At 31.6% G+C, this 27277-nt stretch overlaps 10 non-coding genes across 10 annotated transcripts; all 10 read left to right on the top strand.

The window, feature by feature from the left end:
• Positions 1 to 747: 747 nt before the first annotated feature.
• TRNAR-UCG (transfer RNA arginine (anticodon UCG)) lies at positions 748 to 820 on the top strand. Its single transcript has one exon. It is a non-coding gene; the product is annotated as a tRNA-Arg (tRNA).
• A 671-nt stretch (positions 821 to 1491) lies between these two features.
• On the top strand, positions 1492 to 1564 carry TRNAR-UCG (transfer RNA arginine (anticodon UCG)). Its single transcript has one exon. It is a non-coding gene; the product is annotated as a tRNA-Arg (tRNA).
• Positions 1565 to 14186: 12622 nt separating this feature from the next.
• TRNAR-UCG (transfer RNA arginine (anticodon UCG)) lies at positions 14187 to 14259 on the top strand. The gene has a single exon. It is a non-coding gene; the product is annotated as a tRNA-Arg (tRNA).
• Positions 14260 to 14930: 671 nt separating this feature from the next.
• On the top strand, positions 14931 to 15003 carry TRNAQ-UUG (transfer RNA glutamine (anticodon UUG)). Its single transcript has one exon. It is a non-coding gene; the product is annotated as a tRNA-Gln (tRNA).
• Positions 15004 to 16422: 1419 nt separating this feature from the next.
• On the top strand, positions 16423 to 16495 carry TRNAR-UCG (transfer RNA arginine (anticodon UCG)). The gene has a single exon. It is a non-coding gene; the product is annotated as a tRNA-Arg (tRNA).
• A 1418-nt stretch (positions 16496 to 17913) lies between these two features.
• On the top strand, positions 17914 to 17986 carry TRNAR-UCG (transfer RNA arginine (anticodon UCG)). Its single transcript has one exon. It is a non-coding gene; the product is annotated as a tRNA-Arg (tRNA).
• A 1415-nt stretch (positions 17987 to 19401) lies between these two features.
• Positions 19402 to 19474, top strand: TRNAQ-UUG (transfer RNA glutamine (anticodon UUG)). Its single transcript has one exon. It is a non-coding gene; the product is annotated as a tRNA-Gln (tRNA).
• A 1418-nt stretch (positions 19475 to 20892) lies between these two features.
• On the top strand, positions 20893 to 20965 carry TRNAR-UCG (transfer RNA arginine (anticodon UCG)). The gene has a single exon. It is a non-coding gene; the product is annotated as a tRNA-Arg (tRNA).
• Positions 20966 to 24610: 3645 nt separating this feature from the next.
• On the top strand, positions 24611 to 24683 carry TRNAR-UCG (transfer RNA arginine (anticodon UCG)). The gene has a single exon. It is a non-coding gene; the product is annotated as a tRNA-Arg (tRNA).
• A 670-nt stretch (positions 24684 to 25353) lies between these two features.
• Positions 25354 to 25426, top strand: TRNAR-UCG (transfer RNA arginine (anticodon UCG)). The gene has a single exon. It is a non-coding gene; the product is annotated as a tRNA-Arg (tRNA).
• Positions 25427 to 27277: the final 1851 nt, after the last annotated feature.

Here is a 27277-nt window from a genome sequence, read left to right as displayed (position 1 = left end):
TGACCACGTGGCCTAATGGATAAGGCATCTGACATCGGATCAGAAGATTGAGGGTTCTAGTCCCTTCGTGGTCATTGCTTTTAATGTTATTTGTTTATACTGTATTTTTTTCATTAAGATTAAATATTTTGTAAGGAATATAATAATGAAATCAGAACAAACACAGCTCAAAGTAAAATATCTCAAAACCTTTGTTCTTTAAACTATTTAGCAAACTTTGTAGATTGCACAGCAGTCAATGTATCTTTAGGTTGATTTAAGGTTTCTCAAAATTCTAGGCTTGGGTATTTAGGAATACTAAACATTATTATTTTCTTTCAGAATCAATAATTACAATTATTGTTGGATCAAAGTTTGTCATCTAAGTGTATATATTTTTACATAAAGATAACATCTTATGTTTGGATTATAATAATGAAATCAGATCAAACATGATTCAAAGTGAAGAATCTCTAACCCTTTGGTCTTTAAACTATTCAGTAAACTTTGTAGATTGCACATCAACCATTTAATATATTTCTCAGTTTGTTTAAGGTTTCTCAAACTTATTGAATGGGGTATTGTAGAATACTAAACAATATTAGTTTTATTCAGAATTAATAATTGAAAATATTGTTGGATTAAAGTTTGTCATCTGAGTGTAAGATTATCCAAAACTGTTGTCTCAAAGAAACAAAACAAATATGTTTTTTACTTGAATCTTTATATTACTATACTTTCTTAGGCGTTAATCTTTAGACAGACATTGACCACGTGGCCTAATGGATAAGGCGTCTGACTTCGGATCAGAAGGTTGAGGGTTTGAGTCCCTTCGTGGTCATTGCGTTCAATGTTATTTGTTTATACTGTATTTTTTCAAAAAGATGAAATATTTTGTAAGGACTATAATAATGAAATCAGAACAAACACAGCTCAAAGTAAAATATCTCAAAACCTTTGTTCTTTAAACTATTTAGCAAACTTTGTAGATTGCACAGCAGTCAATATATCTATAAGTTGATTTAAGGTTTCTCAAAATTCTAGGCTTGGGTATTGTGGAATACTAAACATTATTATTTTCTTTCAGAATCAATAACTAAAATTATTGTTGGATCAAAGTTTGTCATCTAGGTGTATATATTTTTACATAAAGATAACATCTTATGTTTAGATTTTAATAATAAAATCAGATCAAACATGATTCAAAGTGAAGAATCTCTAACCCTTTGGTCTTTAAACTATTCAGTAAACTTTGTAGATTGCACATCAACCATTAAATATATTTCTCAGTTTGTTTAAGGTTTCTCAAACTTCTTGAATGGGGTATTGTAGAATACTAAACAATATTAGTTTTATTCAGAATTAATAATTGAAATTATTGTTGGATTAAAGTTTGTCATCTGAGTGTAAGATTATCCAAAACAGTTGTCTCAAAGAAAAAAACAAATATGTTTTTTACTTGAATCGTTATGTTACTATACTTTCTTAGGCATTAGTATATTGACAAACAGTGACCAAGTGGCCTAATGGATAAGGCATCTGACTTCGGATCAGAAGATTGAGGGTTCGAGTCCCTTCGTGGTCATTGGATTCAATGTTATTTGTTTATACTGTATTTTTTTCATTAAGATGAAATATTTAGTAAGGAATATAATAATGAAATCAGAACAAACACAGCTCAAAGTAAAATATCTCAAAACCTTTGTTCTTTAAACTATTTAGCAAACTTTGTAGATTGCACAGCAGTCAATGTATCTTTAAGTTGATTTAAGGTTTCTCACAATTCTAGGCTTGGGTATTGTGGAATACTAAACATTATTATTTTCTTTCAGAATCAATAACTAAAATTATTGTTGGATAAAAGTTTGTCATCTAGGTGTATATATTTTTACATAAAGATAACATCTTATGTTTGGATTTTAATAATGAAATCAGATCAAACATGATTCAAAGTGAAGAATCTCTAACCCTTTGGTCTTTAAACTATTCAGTAAACTTTGTAGATTGCACATCAACCATTAAATATATTTCTCAGTTTGTTTAAGGTTTCTCAAACTTCTTGAATGGGGTATTGTAGAATACTAAACAATATTAGTTTTATTCAGAATTAATAATTGAAATTATTGTTGGATTAAAGTTTGTCATCTGTGTGTAAGACTATCCAAAACAGTTGTCTCAAAGAAAAAAACAAATATGTTTTTTACTTGAATCTTTATATTACTATACTTTCTTTGGCGTTAATCTTCATACAGACATTGACCACGTGGCCTAATGGATAAGGTGTCTGACTTCGGATCAGAAGATTGTGGTTTCGAGTCCCTTTGTGGTCATTGGATTCAATAATATTTGTTTATACTGTATTTTTTTCATTAAGATGCAATATTTTGTTAGGAAAATAATAATGAAATCAGAACAAACACAGCTCAAAGTAAAATATCTGAAAACCTTTGTTCTTTAAACTATTTAGAAATCTTTGTAGATTGCACAGCAGTCAATGTATCTTTAAGTTGATTTAAGGTTTCTCAAAATTCTAGGCTTGGGTATTGTGGAATACTAAACATTATTATTTTCTTTCAGAATCAATAACTAAAATTATTGTTGGATCAAAGTTTGTCATCTAAGTGTATATATTTTTACATAAAGATAACATCTTATGTTTGGAATATAATAATGAAATCAGATCAAACATGATTCAAAGTGAAGAATTTCCAACCCTTTGGTCTTTAAACTATTCAGTAAACTTTCTATATTGCACATCAACCATTAAATATATTTCTCAGTTTGTTTAAGGTATCTCAAACTTCTTGAATAGGGTATGGTAGAATACTAAACAATATTAGTTTTATTCAGAATTAATAATTGAAATTATTGTTGGATTAAAGTTTGTCATCTGAGTGTAAGATTATCCAAAACAGTTGTCTCAAAGAAAAAAACAAATATGTTTTTTACTTGAATCTTTATGTTACTATACTTTCTTAGGCATTAATATTTTGACAAACAGTGACCACATGGCCTAATAGATAAGGCATCTGACTTCGGGTCAGAAGATTGAGGGATCGAGTCACTTTGTGGTCATTGGATTCAATGTGTTTTGTTTATACTGTATTTTATTCATTAAGATTAAATATTTTGTAAGGAATATAATAATGAAATCAGAACAAACACAGCTCAAAGTAAAATATCTCAAAACCTTTGTTCTTTAAAATATTTAGCAAACTTTGCAGATTGCACAGCAGTCAATGTATCTTTAAGTTGATTTAAGGTTTCTCAAAATTCTAGGCTTGGGCATTGTGGAATGCTAAACATTATTATTTTCTTTCAGAATCAATAATTGAAATTATTGTTGGATCAAAGTTTGTCATCTAAGTGTATATATTTTTAGATAAAGATAACATCTTATGTTTGGATTATAATAATGAAATCAGATCAGACATGATTCAAAGTGAAGAATCTCTGTTTGGTCTTTAAACTATTCAGTAAACTTTGTAGATTGCACATCAACCATTAAATATATTTCTCAGTTTGTTTAAGGTTTCTCAAACTTATTGATTTGGGCATTGTAGAATACTAAACAATATTAGTTTTATTCAAAATTAATAATTGAAATTATTGTTGGATTAAAGTTTGTCATCTGAGTGTAAGATTATCCAAAACAGTTGTCTCAAAGAAACAAAACAAATATGTTTTTTACTTGAATCTTTATATTACTATACTTTCTTAGGCGTTAATATTTGGACAGTCAGTGAGCATGTGGCCTAATGGATAAGACGTCTGACTTCGGATCAGAAGTTTGAGGGTTCGAGTGCCTTCGTAGTTAATGTTATTTGTTTATATTGTATTTTTTTCATTAAGATTAAACATTTTGTAAGGAATATAATAATGAAATCAGAACAAACACAGCTCAAAGTAAAATATCTCAAAACCTTTGGTCTTTAAACTATTTAGCAAACTTTGTAGATTGCACAGCAGTCAATGTATCTTTAAGTTGATTTAAGGTTTCTCAAAATTCTAGGCTTCGATATTGTGGAATACTAAACATTATTATTTTCTTTCAGAATCAATAACGAAAATTATTGTTAGATCAAAGTTTGTCATCTAAGTGTATATATTTTTACTTAAAGATAACATCTTATGTTTGGATTATAATAATGAAATCAGATCAAACATGATTCAAAGTGAAGAATCTCTAACTCTGGTCTTTAAACTATTCAGTAAACTTTGTAGATTGCACATCAACCATTAAATATATTTCTCAGTTTGTTTAAGGTTTCTCAAACTTCTTGAATGGGGTATTGTAGAATACTAAACAATATTAGTTTTATTCAGAATTAATAATTGAAATTATTGTTGGATTAAAGTTTGTCATCTGTGTGTAAGATTATCCAAAACAGTTGTCTCAAAGAAAAAAACAAATATGTTTTTTACTTGAATCTTTATGTTACTATACTTTCTTAGGCATTAATATTTGGACAGTCAGTGAGCACATGACCTAATGGATAAGGCGTCTGACTTCGCATCAGAAGTTTAAGGGTTCGAGTGCCTTTGTAGTTAATGTTATTTGTTTATACTGTATTTTTTTCATTAAGATGAAACATTTTGTAAGGAATATAATAATGAAATCAGAACAAATACAGCTCAAAGTAAAATATCTCAAAACCTTTGTTCTTTAAACTATTTAGCAAACTTTGTAGATTGCACAGCAGTCAATGTATCTTTAAGTTGATTTAAGGTTTCTCAAAATTCTAGGCTTGGGTATTGTGGAATACTAAACATTATTATTTTCTTTCAGAATCAATAACTAAAATTATTGTTGGATCAAAGTTTGTCATCTAAGTGTATATATTTTTAGATAAAGATAACATCTTATGTTTGGATTATAATAATGAAATCAGATCAGACATGATTCAAAGTGAAGAATCTCTAACTGTTTGGTCTTTAAACTATGCAAAAAAATGGTGAACTGCTCAATCAGATAGTGATGTCACTCAGGTGCTAAAAGGGAGGGGTAATTCTGTGAAGGAAAAAACAATGGTTCCCTAATGCACACTGAGTGAATAATATTCCTACATAATAGTCAGATAATACGGAGATCTTGGTTGCGTATATCTGCAGATATAGGGTTAAGCCCCCAGGCCGATCGACAAGGCCTCTCCATCACTGGGGGTCCCTAATATTAGGTATGGGTCCGGGGTGCAGGACCCCATAATGTCGGCACAGGTCGGCCACCCCAGGTCAGCACACAGGTGAGAGTTAATAGGGTTAATAAGAAGCACAGAAGTGCTATGTGAGTGGTGTGATTAAAATAATACAAAAATATATACAAAGTGATAGGGAAACTCATAAGTGTTAATAAAGTGTTAGGGTGTGCCGACCTGAAGCAGCCCAGCGATACCGACACAGGGGCCACCACACCCCACACCCACCCCATAAATAATTCCAAATATGTCTGGGTTGAATTCCCAGTGTAAGGCCACATGGTAATGGCTCCTACAGCATCTGAGAGCCAGCTTACCTGGGGATACCCCTGACTTCCCCCTATGGCAGTCTAGAGTCAGCAATCCCTCCTAATGCTGACCCGTTCATGCCTCTCAATACAATGCAAAAAAATGGTGAACTGCTCAATCAGATAGTGATGTCACTCAGGTGCTAAAAGGGAGGGGTAATTCTGTGAAGGAAAAAACAATGGTTCCCTAATGCACACTGAGTGAATAATATTCCTACATAATAGTCAGATAATACGGAGATCTTGGTTGCGTATATCTGCAGATATAGGGTTAAGCCCCCAGGCCGATCGACAAGGCCTCTCCGTCACTGGGGGTCCCTAATATTAGGTATGGGTCCGGGGTGCAGGACCCCATAATGTCGGCACAGGTCGGCCACCCCAGGTCAGCACACAGGTGAGAGTTAATAGGGTTAATAAGAAGCACAGAAGTGCTATGTGAGTGGTGTGATTAAAATAATACAAAAATATATACAAAGTGATAGGGAAACTCATAAGTGTTAATAAAGTGTTAGGGTGTGCCGACCTGAAGCAGCCCAGCGATACCGACACAGGGGCCACCACACCCCACACCCACCCCATAAATAATTCCAAATATGTCTGGGTTGAATTCCCAGTGTAAGGCCACATGGTAATGGCTCCTACAGCATCTGAGAGCCAGCTTACCTGGGGATACCCCTGACTTCCCCCTATGGCAGTCTAGAGTCAGCAATCCCTCCTAATGCTGACCCGTTCATGCCTCTCAATACAATGCAAAAAAATGGTGAACTGCTCAATCAGATAGTGATGTCACTCAGGTGCTAAAAGGGAGGGGTAATTCTGTGAAGGAAAAAACAATGGTTCCCTAATGCACACTGAGTGAATAATATTCCTACATAATAGTCAGATAATACGGAGATCTTGGTTGCGTATATCTGCAGATATAGGGTTAAGCCCCCAGGCCGATCGACAAGGCCTCTCCGTCACTGGGGGTCCCTAATATTAGGTATGGGTCCGGGGTGCAGGACCCCATAATGTCGGCACAGGTCGGCCACCCCAGGTCAGCACACAGGTGAGAGTTAATAGGGTTAATAAGAAGCACAGAAGTGCTATGTGAGTGGTGTGATTAAAATAATACAAAAATATATACAAAGTGATAGGGAAACTCATAAGTGTTAATAAAGTGTTAGGGTGTGCCGACCTGAAGCAGCCCAGCGATACCGACACAGGGGCCACCACACCCCACACCCACCCCATAAATAATTCCAAATATGTCTGGGTTGAATTCCCAGTGTAAGGCCACATGGTAATGGCTCCTACAGCATCTGAGAGCCAGCTTACCTGGGGATACCCCTGACTTCCCCCTATGGCAGTCTAGAGTCAGCAATCCCTCCTAATGCTGACCCGTTCATGCCTCTCAATACAATGCAAAAAAATGGTGAACTGCTCAATCAGATAATGATGTCACTCAGGTGCTAAAAGGGAGGGGTAATTCTGTGAAGGAAAAAACAATGGTTCCCTAATGCACCCTGAGTGAATAATATTCCTACATAATAGTCAGATAATACGGAGATCTTGGTTGCGTATATCTGCAGATATAGGGTTAAGCCCCCAGGCCGATCGACAAGGCCTCTCCGTCACTGGGGGTCCCTAATATTAGGTATGGGTCCGGGGTGCAGGACCCCATAATGTCGGCACAGGTCGGCCACCCCAGGTCAGCACACAGGTGAGAGTTAATAGGGTTAATAAGAAGCACAGAAGTGCTATGTGAGTGGTGTGATTAAAATAATACAAAAATATATACAAAGTGATAGGGAAACTCATAAGTGTTAATAAAGTGTTAGGGTGTGCCGACCTGAAGCAGCCCAGCGATACCGACACAGGGGCCACCACACCCCACACCCACCCCATAAATAATTCCAAATATGTCTGGGTTGAATTCCCAGTGTAAGGCCACATGGTAATGGCTCCTACAGCATCTGAGAGCCAGCTTACCTGGGGATACCCCTGACTTCCCCCTATGGCAGTCTAGAGTCAGCAATCCCTCCTAATGCTGACCCGTTCATGCCTCTCAATACAATGCAAAAAAATGGTGAACTGCTCAATCAGATAGTGATGTCACTCAGGTGCTAAAAGGGAGGGGTAATTCTGTGAAGGAAAAAACAATGGTTCCCTAATGCACACTGAGTGAATAATATTCCTACATAATAGTCAGATAATACGGAGATCTTGGTTGCGTATATCTGCAGATATAGGGTTAAGCCCCCAGGCCGATCGACAAGGCCTCTCCGTCACTGGGGGTCCCTAATATTAGGTATGGGTCCGGGGTGCAGGACCCCATAATGTCGGCACAGGTCGGCCACCCCAGGTCAGCACACAGGTGAGAGTTAATAGGGTTAATAAGAAGCACAGAAGTGCTATGTGAGTGGTGTGATTAAAATAATACAAAAATATATACAAAGTGATAGGGAAACTCATAAGTGTTAATAAAGTGTTAGGGTGTGCCGACCTGAAGCAGCCCAGCGATACCGACACAGGGGCCACCACACCCCACACCCACCCCATAAATAATTCCAAATATGTCTGGGTTGAATTCCCAGTGTAAGGCCACATGGTAATGGCTCCTACAGCATCTGAGAGCCAGCTTACCTGGGGATACCCCTGACTTCCCCCTATGGCAGTCTAGAGTCAGCAATCCCTCCTAATGCTGACCCGTTCATGCCTCTCAATACAATGCAAAAAAATGGTGAACTGCTCAATCAGATAGTGATGTCACTCAGGTGCTAAAAGGGAGGGGTAATTCTGTGAAGGAAAAAACAATGGTTCCCTAATGCACACTGAGTGAATAATATTCCTACATAATAGTCAGATAATACGGAGATCTTGGTTGCGTATATCTGCAGATATAGGGTTAAGCCCCCAGGCCGATCGACAAGGCCTCTCCGTCACTGGGGGTCCCTAATATTAGGTATGGGTCCGGGGTGCAGGACCCCATAATGTTGGCACAGGTCGGCCACCCCAGGTCAGCACACAGGTGAGAGTTAATAGGGTTAATAAGAAGCACAGAAGTGCTATGTGAGTGGTGTGATTAGAATAATACAAAAATATATACAAAGTGATAGGGAAACTCATAAGTGTTAATAAAGTGTTAGGGTGTGCCGACCTGAAGCAGCCCAGCGATACCGACACAGGGGCCACCACACCCCACACCCACCCCATAAATAATTCCAAATATGTCTGGGTTGAATTCCCAGTGTAAGGCCACATGGTAATGGCTCCTACAGCATCTGAGAGCCAGCTTACCTGGGGATACCCCTGACTTCCCCCTATGGCAGTCTAGAGTCAGCAATCCCTCCTAATGCTGACCCGTTCATGCCTCTCAATACAATGCAAAAAAATGGTGAACTGCTCAATCAGATAGTGATGTCACTCAGGTGCTAAAAGGGAGGGGTAATTCTGTGAAGGAAAAAACAATGGTTCCCTAATGCACCCTGAGTGAATAATATTCCTACATAATAGTCAGATAATACGGAGATCTTGGTTGCGTATATCTGCAGATATAGGGTTAAGCCCCCAGGCCGATCGACAAGGCCTCTCCGTCACTGGGGGTCCCTAATATTAGGTATGGGTCCGGGGTGCAGGACCCCATAATGTCGGCACAGGTCGGCCACCCCAGGTCAGCACACAGGTGAGAGTTAATAGGGTTAATAAGAAGCACAGAAGTGCTATGTGAGTGGTGTGATTAAAATAATACAAAAATATATACAAAGTGATAGGGAAACTCATAAGTGTTAATAAAGTGTTAGGGTGTGCCGACCTGAAGCAGCCCAGCGATACCGACACAGGGGCCACCACACCCCACACCCACCCCATAAATAATTCCAAATATGTCTGGGTTGAATTCCCAGTGTAAGGCCACATGGTAATGGCTCCTACAGCATCTGAGAGCCAGCTTACCTGGGGATACCCCTGACTTCCCCCTATGGCAGTCTAGAGACAGCAATCCCTCCTAATGCTGACCCGTTCATGCCTCTCAATACAATGCAAAAAAATGGTGAACTGCTCAATCAGATAGTGATGTCACTCAGGTGCTAAAAGGGAGGGGTAATTCTGTGAAGGAAAAAACAATGGTTCCCTAATGCACACTGAGTGAATAATATTCCTACATAATAGTCATATAATACGGAGATCTTGGTTGCGTATATCTGCAGATATAGGGTTAAGCCCCCAGGCCGATCGACAAGGCCTGGGGGCTTAAACTATTAAACTATTCAGTAACTTTGTAGATTGCACATCAACCATTAAATATATTTCTCAGTTTGTTTAAGGTTTCTCAAACTTCTTGAATGGGGTATTGTAGAATACTAAACAATATTAGTTTTATTCAGAATTAATAATTGAAATTATTGTTGGATTAAAGTTTGTCATCTCTGTGTAAGATTATCCAAAACAGTTGTCTCAAAGAAAAAAAACAAATGTTTTTTACTTGAATCTTTATATTACTATACTTTCTTAGGCGTTAATCTTTGGACAGACAGTGAGCACGTGGCCTAATGGATAAGGCGTCTGACTTCAGATCAGAAGATTGAGGGTTCGAGTCCCTTTGTGGTCATTGCATTCAATGTTATTTGATTATACTGTATTTTTTTCATGAAGATGAAATATTTTTTAAGAAATATAGTAATGAAATCAGAACAAACACAGCTCAAAGTAAAATATCTCAAAACCTTTGTTCTTTAAACTATTTAGCAAACTTTGTAGATTGTACAGCAGTCAAAGTATCTTTAAGTTGATTAAAGGTTTCTCAAAATTCTAGGCTTGGGTGTTGAGGAATACTAAACATTATTATTTTCTTTCAGAATCAATAATTAAAATTATTGTTGGATCACAGTTTGTCATCTAGGTGTATATATTTTTACATAAAGATAACATTTTATGTTTGGATTATAATAATGAAATCAGATCAAACATGATTCAAAGTGAAGAATCTCTAACTATTTGGTCTTTAAACTATTCAGTAAACTTTGTAGATTGCACATCAACCATTAAATATATTTCTCAGTTTGTTTAAGGTTTCTCAAACTTATTGAATGGGGTATTGTAGAATACTAAACAATATTAGTTTTATTCAGAATTAATAATTGAAATTATTGTTGGATTAAAGTTTGTCATCTGAGTGTAATAATATCCAAAACAGTTGTCTCAAAGAAACAAAACAAATATGTTTTTTACTTGAATCTTTATATTACTATACTTTCTTAGGCGTTAAGCTTTGGACAGATAGTGACCACGTGGCCTAATGGGTAAGGCGTCTGACTTTGGATCAGAAGATTGAGGGTTCGTGTCCCTTCATGGTTATTGGATTCAATGTTATTTGTTTATACTGTATTTTTTTCATTAAGATGAAATATTTTGTAAGGTATATAATAATGAAATCAGAACAAACACAGCTCAAAGTAAAATATCTGAAAACCTTTGTTCTTTAAACTATTTAGCAAACTTTGTAGATTGCACAGCAGTCAATGTATCTTTAAATTGATTTAAGGTTTCTCAAAATTCTAGGCTTGGGTATTGTGGAATACTAAACATTATTATTTTCTTTCAGAATCAATAACTAAAATTATTGTTGGATCAAAGTTTGTCATCTAGGTGTATATATTTTTACATAAAGATAACATCTTATGTTTGGATTTTAATAATGAAATCAGATCAAACATGATTCAAAGTGAAGAATCTCTAACCCTTTGGTCTTTAAACTATTCAGTAAACTTTGTAGATTGCACATCAACCATTAAATATATTTCTCAGTTTGTTTAAGGTTTCTCAAACTTCTTGAATGGGGTATTGTAGAGTACTAAACAATATTAGTTTTATTCAGAATTAATAATTGAAATTATTGTTGGATTAAAGTTTGTCATCTGTGTGTAAGATTATCCAAAACAGTTGTCTCAAAGAAAAAAACAAATATGTTTTTACTTGAATCTTTATATTACTATACTTTCTTAGGCGTTAATCTTTGGACAGACAGTGAGCACGTAGCCAAATGGATAAGGCGTCTAATTTCAGAACAGAAGATTGGGGGTACGAGTCCCTTCGTGGTCATTGGAATCAATGTTATTTGTTTATACTGTATTTTTTTCATTAAGATGAAATATTTTGTAAGGAATATAATAATGAAATCAGAACAAACACAGCTCAAAGTAAAATATCTCAAAACCTTTGTTCTTTAAAATATTTAGCAAACTTTGCAGATTGCACAGCAGTCAATGTATCTTTAAGTTGATGTAAGGTTTCTCAAAATTCTAGGCTTGGGCATTGTGGAATGCTAAACATTATTATTTTCTTTCAGAATCAATAATTGAAATTATTGTTGGATCAAAGTTTCTCATCTAAGTGTATATATTTTTACATAAAGATAACATCTTATATTTGGAATATAATAATGAAATCAGATCAAACATGATTCAAAGTGAAGAATTTCTAACCCTTTGGTCTTTAAACTATTCAGTAAACTTTGTAGATTGCACATCAACCATTAAGTATATTTCTCAGTTTGTTTAAGGTTTCTCAAACTTCTTGAATGGGGTATTGTAGAATACTAAACAATATTAGTTTTATTCAGAATTAATAATTGAAATTATTGTTGGATTAAAGTTTGTCATCTGTGTGTAAGATTATCCAAAACAGTTGTCTCAAAGAAAAAAACAAATATGTTTTTTACTTGAATCTTTATGTTACTATACTTTCTTAGGCATTAATATTTGGACAGTCAGTGAGCACATGACCTAATGGATAAGGCGTCTGACTTCGCATCAGAAGTTTGAGGGTTCGAGTGCCTTTGTAGTTAATGATATTTGTTTATACTGTATTTTTTTCATTAAGATGAAACATTTTGTAAGGAATATAATAATGAAATCAGAACAAACACAGCTCAAAGTAAAATATCTCAAAACCTTTGTTCTTTAAACTATTTAGCAAACTTTGTAGATTGCACAGCAGTCAATGTATCTTTAAGTTGATTTAAGGTTTCTCAAAATTCTATGCTTGGGTATTGTGGAATACTAAACATTATTATTTTCTTTCAGAATCAATAACTAAAATTATTGTTGGATCAAAGTTTGTCATCTAAGTGTATATATTTTTAGATAAAGATAACATCTTATGTTTGGATTATAATAATGAAATCAGATCAGACATGATTCAAAGTGAAGAATCTCTAACTATTTGGTCTTTAAACTATTCAGTAACTTTGTAGATTGCACATCAACCATAAAATATATTTCTCAGTTTGTTTAAGGTTTCTCAAACTTCTTGAATGGGGTATTGTAGAATACTAAACAATATTAGTTTTATTCAGAATTAATAATTGAAATTATTGTTGGATTAAAGTTTGTCATCTCTGTGTAAGATTATCCAAAACAGTTGTCTCAAAGAAAAAAAACAAATATGTTTTTTACTTGAATCTTTATATTACTATACTTTCTTAGGCGTTAATGTTTGGACAGACAGTGAGCACGTGGCCTAATGTATAAGGCGTCTGACTTCAGATTAGAAGATTCAGGGTTCGAGTCCCTTCGTGGTCATTGCATTCAATGTTATTTGATTATACTGTATTTTTTTCATGAAGATGAAATATTTTTTAAGGAATATAATAATGAAATCAGAACAAACACAGCTCAAAGTAAAATATCTCAAAACCTTTGTTCTTTAAACTATTTAGCAAACTTTGTAGATTGTACAGCAGTCAAAGTATCTTTAAGTTGATTAAAGGTTTCTCAAAATTCTAGGCTTGGGTGTTGAGGAATACTAAACATTATTATTTTCTTTCAGAATCAATAATTAAAATTATTGTTGGATCACAGTTTGTCATCTAGGTGTATATATTTTTACATAAAGATAACATCTTATGTTTGGATTATAATAATGAAATCAGATCAAACATGATTCAAAGTGAAGAATCTCTAACTATTTGGTCTTTAAACTATTCAGTAAACTTTGTAGATTGCACATCAACCATTAAATATATTTCTCAGTTTGTTTAAGGTTTCTCAAACTTCTTGAATGGGGTATTGTAGAATACTAAACAATATTAGTTTTATTCAGAATTAATAATTGAAATTATTGTTGGATTAAAGTTTGTCATCTGAGTGTAATATTATCCAAAACAGTTGTCTCAAAGAAACAAAACAAATATGTTTTTTACTTGAATCTTTATATTACTATACTTTCTTAGGCGTTAAGCTTTGGACAGATAGTGACCACGTGATCTAATGGGTAAGGCGTCTGACTTTGGATCAGAAGATTGCGGGTTCGTGTCCCTTCATGGTTATTGGATTCAATGTTATTTGTTTATACTGTATTTTTTTCATTAAGATGAAATATTTTGTAAGGTATATAATAATGAAATCAGAACAAACACAGCTCAAAGTAAAATGTCTGAAAACCTTTGTTCTTTAAACTATTTAGCAAACTTTGTAGATTGCACAGCAGTCAATGTATCTTTAAGTTGATTTAAGGTTTCTCAAACTTCTTAAATGGGGTATTGTTGAATACTAAACAATATTAGATTTTTTCAGAATTAATAATTAAAATTATTGTTGGATTAAAGTTTGTCATCTGAGTGTAAGATTATCCAAAACAGTTGTCTCAAAGAAAAAAACAAATATGTTTTTTACTTGAATCTCTATATTACTATACTTTCTTAGGCGTTAATCTTTTGACAGACATTGACCACGTGGCCTAATGGATAAGGCGTCTGACTTCGGATCAGAAGATTGAGGGTTCGTGTCCCTTCGTGGTCATTGCATTCAATGTTATTTGTATATACTGTATTTTTTCATTAAGATGAAATATTTTGTAAGGAATATAATAATGAAATCAGAACAAACACAGCTCAAAGTAAAATATCTCAAAACCTTTGTTCTTTAAACTATTTAGCAAACTTTGTAGATTGCACAGCAGTCAATATATCTATAAGTTGATTTAAGGTTTCTCAAAATTCTAGGCTTGGGTATTGTGGAATACTAAACATTATTATTTTCTTTCAGAATCAATAACTAAAATTATTGTTGGATCAAAGTTTGTCATCTAGGTGTATATATTTTTACATAAAGATAACATCTTATGTTTGAATTTTAATAATGAAATCAGATCATACATGATTCAAAGTGAAGAATCTCTAACCCTTTGGTCTTTTAACTATTCAGTAAACTTTGTAGATTGCACATCAACCATTAAATATATTTCTCAGTTTGTTTAAGGTTTCTCAAACTTCTTGAATGGGGTATTGTAGAATACTAAACAATATTAGTTTTATTCAGAATTAATAATTGAAATTATTGTTGGATTAAAGTTTGTCATCTGAGTGTAAGATTATCCAAAACAGTTGTCTCAAAGAAAAAAACAAATATGTTTTTTACTTGAATCTTTATATTACTATACTTTCTTAGGCATTAACATATTGACAAACAGTGACCACGTGGCCTAATGGATAAGGCGTCTGACTTTGGATCAGAAGATTGAGGGTTCGAGTCCCTTCGTGGTCATTGGATTCAATGTTATTTGTTTATACTGTATTTTTTTCATTAAGATGAAATATTTTGTAAGGAATATAATAATGAAATCAGAACAAACACAGCTCAAAGTAAAATATCTGAAAACCTTTGTTCTTTAAACTATTTAGCAAACTTTGTAGATTGCACAGCAGTCAATGTATCTTTAAGTTGATTTAAGGTTTCTCAAAATTCTAGGCTTGGGTATTGTGGAATACTAAACATTATTATTTTCTTTCAGAATCAATAACTAAAATTATTGTTGGATCAAAGTTTGACATCTAAGTGTATATATTTTTACATAAAGATAACATCTTATGTTTGGATTATAATAATGAAATCAGATCAAACATGATTTAAAGTGAAGAATCTCTAACAGTTTGGTCTTTAAACTATTCAGTAAACTTTGTAGATTGCACATCAACCATTAAATATATTTCTCAGTTTGTTTAAGGTTTCTCAAACTTCTTGAATGGGGTATTGTAGAATACTAAACAATATTAGTTTTATTCAGAATTAATAATTGAAATTATTGTTGGATTAAAGTTTGTCATCTGAGTGTAATATTATCCAAAACAGTTGTCTCAAAGAAACAAAACAAATATGTTTTTTTACTTGAATCTTTATATTACTATACTTTCTTAGGCGTTAATCTTTGGACAGACATTGACCATGTGGCCTCATGGATAAGGCGTCTGACTTCGGATAAGAAGATTGAGGGTTCGAGTCCCTTCGTTGTCATTGCGTTCAATGTTATTTGTTTATACTGTATTTTTTTCATTAAGATGAAATATTTTGTAAGGAATATAATAATGAAATCAGAACAAACACAGCTCAAAGTAAAATATCTCAAAACCTTTGTTCTTTAAACTATTTAGCAAACTTTGTAGATTGCACAGCAGTCAATATATCTATAAGTTGATTTAAGGTTTCTCAAAATTCTAGGCTTGGGTATTGTGGAATACTAAACATTATTATTTTCTTTCAGAATCAATAACTAAAATTATTGTTGGATCAAAGTTTGTCATCTAGGTGTATATATTTTTACATAAAGATAACATCTTATGTTTGGGTTTTAATAATGAAATCAGATTAAACATGATTTAAAGTGAAGAATCTCTAACAGTTTGGTCTTTAAACTATTCAGTAAACTTTGTAGATTGCACATCAACCATTAAATATATTTCTCAGTTTGTTTAAGGTTTCTCAAACTTCTTGAATGGGGTATTGTAGAATACTAAACAATATTAGTTTTATTCAGAATTAATAATTGAAATTATTGTTGGATTAAAGTTTGTCATCTGAGTGTAAGATTATCCAAAACAGTTGTCTCAAAGAAAAAAACAAATATGTTTTTTACTTGAATCTTTATGTTACTATACTTTCTTAGGCATTAATATATTGACAAACAGTGACCACGTGGCCTATTGGATAAGGCGTCTGACTTCGGATCAGAAGATTGAGGGTTCGAGTCCCTTCGTTGTCATTGTATTCAATGTTATTTGTTTATACTGTATTTTTTTCATAAAGATGAAATATTTTGTAAGGAATATAATAATGAAATCAGAACAAACACAGCTCAAAGTAAAATATCTCAAAACCTTTGTTCTTTAAACTATTTAGCAAACTTTGTAGATTGCACAGCAGTCAATGTATCTTTAAGTTGATTTAAGGTTTCTCAAAATGCTAGGCTTGGGTATTGTGGAATACTAAACATTATTATTTTCTTTCAGAATCAATAACTAAAATTATTGTTGGATCAAAGTTTGTCATCTAAGTGTATATATTTTTAGATAAAGATAACATCTTATGTTTGGATTATAATAATGAAATCAGATCAGACATGATTCAAAGTGAAGAATCTCTAACCCTTTGGTCTTTAAACTATTCAGTAAACTTTGTAGATTGCACATCAACCATTTAATATATTTCTCAGTTTGTTTAAGGTTTCTCAAACTTATTGAATGGGGTATTGTAGAATACTAAACAATATTAGTTTTATTCAGAATTAATAATTGAAAATATTGTTGGATTAAAGTTTGTCATCTGAGTGTAAGATTATCCAAAACAGTTGTCTCAAAGAAACAAAACAAATATGTTTTTTACTTGAATCTTTATATTACTATACTTTCTTAGGCATTAGTATTTTGACAAACAGTGACCACGTGGCCTTATGGATAAGGCGTCTGACTTTGGATTAGAAGATTAAGTGTTCTAGTCCCTTCGTAGTCATTGGATTCAATGTTATTTGTTTATACTGTATTTTTTTCATAAAGATGAAATATTTTGTAAGGAATATAATAATGAAATCAGAACAAACACAGCTCAAAGTAAAATATCTCAAAACCTTTGTTCTTTAAACTGTTTAGCAAACTTTGTAGATTGCACAGCAGTCAATGTATCTTTAAGTTGATTTAAGGTTTCTCAAAATGCTAGGCTTGGGTATTGTGGAATACTAAACATTATTATTTTCTTTCAGAATCAATAACTAAAATTATTGTTGGATCAAAGTTTGTCATCTAAGTGTATATATTTTTACATAAAGATAACATCTTATGTTTGGAATATAATAATGAAATCAGACCAAACATGATTCAAGTAAAGAATTTAGAACCCTTTGGTCTTTAAACTATTCAGCAAACTTTGTAGATTGCACATCAACCATTAAATATATTTCTTAGTTTGTTTAAGGTTTCTCAAACTTCTTGAATGGGGTATTGTAGAATACTAAACAATATCAGTTTTATTCAGAATTAATAATTGAAATTACTGTTGGATTAAAGTTTGTCATCTGTGTGTAAGATTATCCAAAACAGTTGTCTCAAAGAAACAAAACAAATATGTTTTTTACTTGAATCTTTATATTACTATACTTTCTTAGGCGTTAATCTTTGGACAGACATTGACCACGTGGCCTAATGGATAAGGCGTCTGACTTCGGATCAGAAGATTGTGGGTTCGAGTCCCTTCGTGGTCATTGGATTCAATAATATTTGTTTATACTGTATTTTTTTCATTAAGATGAAATATTTTGTTAGGAAAATAATAATGAAATCAGAACAAACACAGCTCAAAGTAAAATATCTGAAAACCTTTGTTCTTTAAACTATTTAGAAATCTTTGTAGATTGCACAGCAGTCAATGTATCTTTAAGTTGATTTAAGGTTTCTCAAAATTCTAGGCTTGGGTATTTAGGAATACTAAACATTATTATTTTCTTTCAGAATCAATAACTAAAATTATTGTTGGATCAAAATTTGTCATCTAAGTGTATATATTTTTACATAAAGATAACATCTTATGTTTGGAATATAATAATGAAATCAGATCAAACATGATTCAAAGTGAAGAATTTCCAACCCTTTGGTCTTTAAACTATTCAGTAAACTTTCTATATTGCACATCAACCATTAAATATATTTCTCAGTTTGTTTAAGGTATCTCAAACTTCTTGAATAGGGTATGGTAGAATACTAAACAATATTAGTTTTATTCAGAATTAATAATTGAAATTATTGTTGGATTAAAGTTTGTCATCTGAGTGTAAGATTATCCAAAACAGTTGTCTCAAAGAAAAAAACAAATATGTTTTTTACTTGAATCTTTATGTTACTATACTTTCTTAGGCATTAATATTTTGACAAACCGTCACCACGTGGCCTAATAGATAAGGCATCTGACTTCGGATCAGAAGATTGAGGGATCGAGTCCCTTTGTGGTCATTGGATTCAATGTGTTTTTTTATACTGTATGTTATTCATTAAGATTAAATATTTTGTAAGGAATATAATAATGAAATCAGAACAAACACAGCTCAAAGTAAAATATCTCAAAACCTTTGTTCTTTAAAATATTTAGCAAACTTTGCAGATTGCACAGCAGTCAATGTATCTTTAAGTTGATTTAAGGTTTCTCATAATTCTAGGCTTGGGTATTGTGGAATACTAAACATTATTATTTTCTTTCAGAATCAATAACTAAAATTATTGTTGGATCAAAGTTTGTCATCTAAGTGTATATATTTTTAGATAAAGATAACATCTTATGTTTGGATTATAATAATGAAATCAGATCAGACATGATTCAAAGTGAAGAATCTCTAACTGTTTGGTCTTTAAACTATTCAGTAACTTTGTAGATTGCACATCAACCATTAAATATATTTCTCAGTTTGTTTAAGGTTTCTCAAACTTCTTGAATGGGGTATTGTAGAATACTAAACAATATTAGTTTTATTCAGAATTAATAATTGAAATTATTGTTGGATTAAAGTTTGTCATCTGAGTGTAAGATTATCCAAAACAGTTGTCTCAAAGAAAAAAACAAATATGTTTTTTACTTGAATCTTTATATTACTATACTTTCTTAGGCATTAATATATTGACAAACAGTGACCACGTGGCCTAATGGATAAGGCGTCTGACTTTGGATCAGAAGATTGAGGGTTCGAGTCCCTTCGTGGTCATTGGATTCAATGTTATTTGTTTATACTGTATTTTTTTCATTAAGATGAAATATTTTGTAAGGAATATAATAATGAAATCAGAACAAACACAGCTCAAAGTAAAATATCTGAAAACCTTTGTTCTTTAAACTATTTAGCAAACTTTCTAGATTGCACAGCAGTCAATGTATCTTTAAGTTGATTTAAGGTTTCTCAAAATTCTAGGCTTGGGTATTGTGGAATACTAAACATTATTATTTTCTTTCAGAATCAATAACTAAAATTATTGTTGGATCAAAGTTTGACATCTAAGTGTATATATTTTTACATAAAGATAACATCTTATGTTTGGATTATAATAATGAAATCAGATCAAACATGATTTAAAGTGAAGAATCTCTAACAGTTTGGTCTTTAAACTATTCAGTAAACTTTGTAGATTGCACATCAACCATTAAATATATTTCTCAGTTTGTTTAAGGTTTCTCAAACTTCTTGAATGGGGTATTGTAGAATACTAAACAATATTAGTTTTATTCAGAATTAATAATTGAAATTATTGTTGGATTAAAGTTTGTCATCTGAGTGTAATATTATCCAAAACAGTTGTCTCAAAGAAACAAAACAAATATGTTTTTTACTTGAATCTTTATATTACTTTACTTTCTTAGGCGTTAATCTTTGGACAGACATTGACCATGTGGCCTAATGGATAAGGCGTCTGACTTCGGATAAGAAGATTGAGGGTTCGAGTCCCTTTGTTGTCATTGCATTCAATGTTATTTGTTTATACTGTATTTTTTTCATTAAGATGAAATATTTTGTAAGGAATATAATAATGAAATCAGAACAAACACAGCTCAAAGTAAAATATCTCAAAACCTTTGTTCTTTAAACTATTTAGCAAACTTTGTAGATTGCACAGCAGTCAATATATCTATAAGTTGATTTAAGGTTTCTCAAAATTCTAGGCTTGGGTATTGTGGAATACTAAACATTATTATTTTCTTTCAGAATCAATAACTAAAATTATTGTTGGATCAAAGTTTGTCATCTAGGTGTATATATTTTTACATAAAGATAACATCTTATGTTTGGGTTTTAATAATGAAATAAGATTAAACATGATTTAAAGTGAAGAATCTCTAACAGTTTGGTCTTTAAACTATTCAGTAAACTTTGTAGATTGCACATCAACCATTAAATATATTTCTCAGTTTGTTTAAGGTTTCTCAAACTTCTTGAATGGGGTATTGTAGAATACTAAACAATATTAGTTTTATTCAGAATTAATAATTGAAATTATTGTTGGATTAAAGTTTGTCATCTGAGTGTAAGATTATCCAAAACAGTTGTCTCAAAGAAAAAAACAAATATGTTTTTTACTTGAATCTTTATGTTACTATACTTTCTTAGGCATTAATATATTGACAAACAGTGACCACGTGGCCTATTGGATAAGGCGTCTGACTTCGGATCAGAAGATTGAGGGTTCGAGTCCCTTCGTTGTCATTGTATTCAATGTTATTTGTTTATACTGTATTTTTTTCATAAAGATGAAATATTTTGTAAGGAATATAATAATGAAATCAGAACAAACACAGCTCAAAGTAAAATATCTCAAAACCTTTGTTCTTTAAACTATTTAGCAAACTTTGTAGATTGCACAGCAGTCAATGTATCTTTAAGTTGATTTAAGGTTTCTCAAAATGCTAGGCTTGGGTATTGTGGAATACTAAACATTATTATTTTCTTTCAGAATCAATAACTAAAATTATTGTTGGATCAAAGTTTGTCATCTAAGTGTATATATTTTTAGATAAAGATAACATCTTATGTTTGGATTATAATAATGAAATCAGATCAGACATGATTCAAAGTGAAGAATCTCTAACCCTTTGGTCTTTAAACTATTCAGTAAACTTTGTAGATTGCACATCAACCATTTAATATATTTCTCAGTTTGTTTAAGGTTTCTCAAACTTATTGAATGGGGTATTGTAGAATACTAAACAATATTAGTTTTATTCAGAATTAATAATTGAAATTATTGTTGGATTAAAGTTTGTCATCTGTGTGTAAGACTATCCAAAACAGTTGTCTCAAAGAAAAAAGCAAATATGTTTTTTACTTGAATCTTTATATTACTATACTTTCTTTGGCGTTAATCTTCATACAGACATTGACCACGTGGCCTAATGGATAAGGCGTCTAACTTCAGATCAGAAGATTGGGGGTACGAGTCCCTTCGTGGTCATTGGATTCAATGTTATTTGTTTATACTGTATTTTTTTCATTAAGATGAAATATTTTGTAAGGAATATAATAATGAAATCAGAACAAACACAGCTCAAAGTAAAATATCTCAAAACCTTTGTTCTTTAAAATATTTAGCAAACTTTGCAGATTGCACAGCAGTCAATGTATCTTTAAGTTGATGTAAGGTTTCTCAAAATTCTAGGCTTGGGCATTGTGGAATGCTAAACATTATTATTTTCTTTCAGAATCAATAAATGAAATTATTGTTGGATCAAAGTTTCTCATCTAAGTGTATATATTTTTACATAAAGATAACATCTTATATTTGGAATATAATAATGAAATCAGATCAAACATGATTCAAAGTGAAGAATTTCTAACCCTTTGGTCTTTAAACTATTCAGTAAACTTTGTAGATTGCACATCAACCATTAAGTATATTTCTCAGTTTGTTTAAGGTTTCTCAAACTTCTTGAATGGGGTATTGTAGAATACTAAACAATATTAGTTTTATTCAGAATTAATAATTGAAATTATTGTTGGATTAAAGTTTGTCATCTGTGTGTAAGATTATCCAAAACAGTTGTCTCAAAGAAAAAAACAAATATGTTTTTTACTTGAATCTTTATGTTACTATACTTTCTTAGGCATTAATATTTGGACAGTCAGTGAGCACATGACCTAATGGATAAGGCGTCTGACTTCGCATCAGAAGTTTGAGGGTTCGAGTGCCTATGTAGTTAATGATATTTGTTTATACTGTATTTTTTTCATTAAGATGCAACATTTTGTAAGGAATATAATAATGAAATCAGAACAAACACAGCTCAAAGTAAAATATCTCAAAACCTTTGTTCTTTAAACTATTTAGCAAACTTTGTAGATTGCACAGCAGTCAATGTATCTTTAAGTTGATTTAAGGTTTCTCAAAATTCTAGGCTTGGGTATTGTGGAATACTAAACATTATTATTTTCTTTCAGAATCAATAACTAAAATTATTGTTGGATCAAAGTTTGTCATCTAAGTGTATATATTTTTAGATAAAGATAACATCTTATGTTTGGATTATAATAATGAAATCAGATCAGACATGATTCAAAGTGAAGAATCTCTAACTGTTTGATCTTTAAACTATTCAGTAACTTTGTAGATTGCACATCAACCATTAAATATATTTCTCAGTTTGTTTAAGGTTTCTCAAACTTCTTGAATGGGGTATTGTAGAATACTAAACAATATTAGTTTTATTCAGAATTAATAATTGAAATTATTGTTGGATTAAAGTTTGTCATCTCTGTGTAAGATTATCCAAAACAGTTGTCTCAAAGAAAAAAAACAAATATGTTTTTTACTTGAATCTTTATATTACTATACTTTCTTAGGCGTTAATCTTTGGACAGACAGTGAGCACGTGGCCTAATGGATAAGGCGTCTGACTTCAGATTAGAAGATTGAGGGTTCGAGTCCCTTCGTGGTCATTGCATTCAATGTTATTTGATTATACTGTATTTTTTTCATGAAGATGAAATATTTTTTAAGGAATATAATAATGAAATCAGAACAAACACAGCTCAAAGTAAAATATCTCAAAACCTTTGTTCTTTAAAATATTTAGCAAACTTTGTAGATTGTACAGCAGTCAAAGTATCTTTAAGTTGATTAAAGGTTTCTCAAAATTCTAGGCTTGGGTGTTGAGGAATTCTAAACATTATTATTTTCTTTCAGAATCAATAACTAAAATTATTGTTGGATCACAGTTTGTCATCTAGGTGTATATATTTTTACATAAAGATAACATCTTATGTTTGGATTATAATAATGAAATCAGATCAAACATGATTCAAAGTGATGAATCTCTAACTATTTGGTCTTTAAACTATTCAGTAAACTTTGTAGATTGCACATCAACCATTAAATATATTTCTCAGTTTGTTTAAGGTTTCTCAAACTTATTGAATGGGGTATTGTAGAATACTAAACAATATTAGTTTTATTCAGAATTAATAATTGAAATTATTGTTGGATTAAAGTTTGTCATCTGAGTGTAATATTATCCAAAACAGTTGTCTCAAAGAAACAAAACAAATATGTTTTTTACTTGAATCTTTATATTACTATACTTTCTTAGGCGTTAAGCTTTGGACAGATAGTGGCCACGTGACCTAATGGGTAAGGCGTCTGACTTTGGATCAGAAGATTGAGGGTTCGTGTCCCTTCATGGTTATTGGATTCAATGTTATTTGTTTATACTGTATTTTTTTCATTAAGATGAAATATTTTGTAAGGTATATAATAATGAAATCAGAACAAACACAGCTCAAAGTAAAATGTCTGAAAACCTTTGTTCTTTAAACTATTTAGCAAACTTTGTAGATTGCACAGCAGTCAATGTATCTTTAAGTTGATTTAAGGTTTCTCAAAATTCTAGGCTTGGGCATTGTGGAATGCTAAACATTATTATTTTCTTTCAGAATCAATAATTGAAATTATTGTTGGATCAAAGTTTGTCATCTAGGTGTATATATTTTTACATAAAGATAACATCTTATATTTGGAATATAATAATGAAATCAGATCAAACATGATTCAAAGTGAAGAATTTCTAACCCTTTGGTCTCTAAACTATTCAGTAAACTTTGTAGATTGCACATCAACCATTGCATATATTTCTCAGTTTGTTTAAGGTTTCTCAAACTTATTGAATGGGGTATTGTTTAATACTAAACAATATTAGTTTTATTCAGAATTAATAATTGAAATTATTGTTGGATTATAGTTTGTCATCTGAGTGTAATATTATCCAAAACAGTTGTCTCAAAGAAACAAAACAAATATGTTTTTTACTTGAATCTTTATATTACTAAACTTTCGTAGGCGTTAAGCTTTGGACAGACAGTGACCACGTGGCCTAATGGATAAGGCGTCTGACTTCGGATCAGAAGATTGAGGGTTTGAGTCCCTTTGTGGTCATTGGATTCAATGTCTCTTGTTTATACTGTATTTTTTTCATTAAGATGAAATATTTTGTAAGGAATATAATAATGAAATCAGAACAAACACAGCTCAAAGTAAAATATCTGAAAACCTTTGTTCTTTAAACTATTTAGCAAACTTTGTAGATTGCACAGCAGTCAATGTATCTTTAAATTGATTTAAGGTTTCTCAAAATTCTAGGCTTGGGTATTGTGGAATACTAAACATTATTATTTTCTTTCAGAATCAATAACTAAAATTATTGTTGGATCAAAGTTTGTCATCTAGGTGTATATATTTTTACATAAAGATAACATCTTATGTTTGGATTTTAATAATGAAATCAGATCAAACATGATTCAAAGTGAAGAATCTCTAACCCTTTGGTCTTTTAACTATTCAGTAAACTTTGTAGATTGCACATCAACCATTAAATATATTTCTCAGTTTGTTTAAGGTTTCTCAAACTTCTTGAATGGGGTATTGTAGAATACTAAACAATATTAGTTTTATTCAGAATTAATAATTGAAATTATTGTTGGATTAAAGTTTGTCATCTGAGTGTAAGATTATCCAAAACAGTTGTCTCAAAGAAAAAAACATATGTTTTTTACTTGAATCTCTATATTACTATACTTTCTTAGGCGTTAATCTTTGGACAGACATTGACCACGTGGCCTAATGGATAAGGCATCTGACTTCGGATCAGAAGATTTAGGGTTCGAGTCCCTGCGTGGTCATTGCATTCAATGTTATTTGTATATACTGTATTTTTTCATTAAGATGAAATATTTTGTAAGGAATATAATAATGAAATCAGAACAAACACAGCTCAAAGTAAAATATCTGAAAACCTTTGTTCTTTAAACTATTTAGCAAACTTTGTAGATTGCACAGCAGTCAATATATCTATAAGTTGATTTAAGGTTTCTCAAAATTCTAGGCTTGGGTATTGTGGAATACTAAACATTATTATTTTCTTTCAGAATCAATAACTAAAATTATTGTTGGATCAAAGTTTGTCATCTAGGTGTATATATTTTTACATAAAGATAACATCTTATGTTTGGATTTTAATAATGAAATCAGATCAAACATGATTCAAAGTGAAGAATCTCTAACCCTTTGGTCTTTTAACTATTCAGTAAACTTTGTAGATTGCACATCAACCATTAAATATATTTCTCAGTTTGTTTAAGGTTTCTCAAACTTCTTGAATGGGGTATTGTAGAATACTAAACAATATTAGTTTTATTCTGAATTAATAATTGAAATTATTGTTGGATTAAAGTTTGTCATCTGAGTGTAAGATTATCCAAAACAGTTGTCTCAAAGAAAAAAACAAATATGTTTTTTATTTGAATCTTTATGTTACTATATTTTCTTAGGCATTAATATATTGACAAACAGTGACCACATGGCTTATTGGATAAGGCGTCTGACTTCGGATCAGAAGATTGAGGGTTGGAGTCCCTTCGTTGTCATTGTATTCAATGTTATTTGTTTATACTGTATTTTTTTCATTAAGATGAAATATTTTGTAAGGAATATAATAATGAAATCAGAACAAACACAGCTCAAAGTAAAATATCTCAAAACCTTTGTTCTTTAAACTATTTAGCAAACTTTGTAGATTGCACAGCAGTCAATGTATCTTTAAGTTGATTTAAGGTTTCTCAAAATTCTAGGCTTGGGTATTGTGGAATACTAAACATTATTATTTTCTTTCAGAATCAATAACTAAAATTATTGTTGGATCAAAGTTTGTCATCTAGGTGTATATATTTTTACATAAAGATAACATCTTATGTATGGATTATAATAATGAAATAAGATCAAACATGATTCAAAGTGAAGAATCTCTAACCCTTTGGTCTTTAAACTATTCAGTAAACTTTGTAGATTGCACATCAACCATTAAATATATTTCTCAGTTTGTTTAAGGTTTCTCAAACTTCTTGAATGGGGTATTGTAGAATACTAAACAATATTAGTTTTATTCAGAATTAATAATTGAAATTATTGTTGGATTAAAGTTTGTCATCTGAGTGTAAGATTATCCAAAACAGTTGTCTCAAAGAAACAAAACAATTATGTTTTTTACTTGAATCTTTTTTTTTTCAATAATGATTTTTTTATTAATTTCCAAGTACAGAGAAGAAAAATCAAATAAATGTACACGAACAGAGGTCATATAATGAGTACAGCTTTGAGCTAGTTACAGTAGGTACAGTCATATAAACCAACTCTGAATCTAGAGACTCAGTTCACTAATCGTGTACATTAATTCTCTTAACTATCAATCGTAACTATAACCTTAAGAATAATATAATAGAGAGAGCAGTAGAAAGGGGAAGACAGAACAAGACAACAACACATGAGGGATAGTTAAAGGGAGGAGAATATGCGTATCAGGGGGGCACCTTACTCAAATATTGTAACGTAGAGATAAATAGCTAGTTAGTTAGTTAGTTAGATAGGGGGGCATTCCCTTTCTCTCCCGGAATTCACCCCATTTAAACCATCTCATATAAATAGAAGAGGGGGAAGAAGAATACACACATCCCGCTGTTTCAAACAGAAAATGCTTG

This window comes from Pseudophryne corroboree, chromosome 8 (genome assembly GCF_028390025.1).
Source record: "Pseudophryne corroboree isolate aPseCor3 chromosome 8, aPseCor3.hap2, whole genome shotgun sequence".
NCBI lineage: Eukaryota > Metazoa > Chordata > Amphibia > Anura > Myobatrachidae > Pseudophryne > Pseudophryne corroboree.
This window is presented reverse-complemented; position numbering and strand designations above follow the sequence as displayed.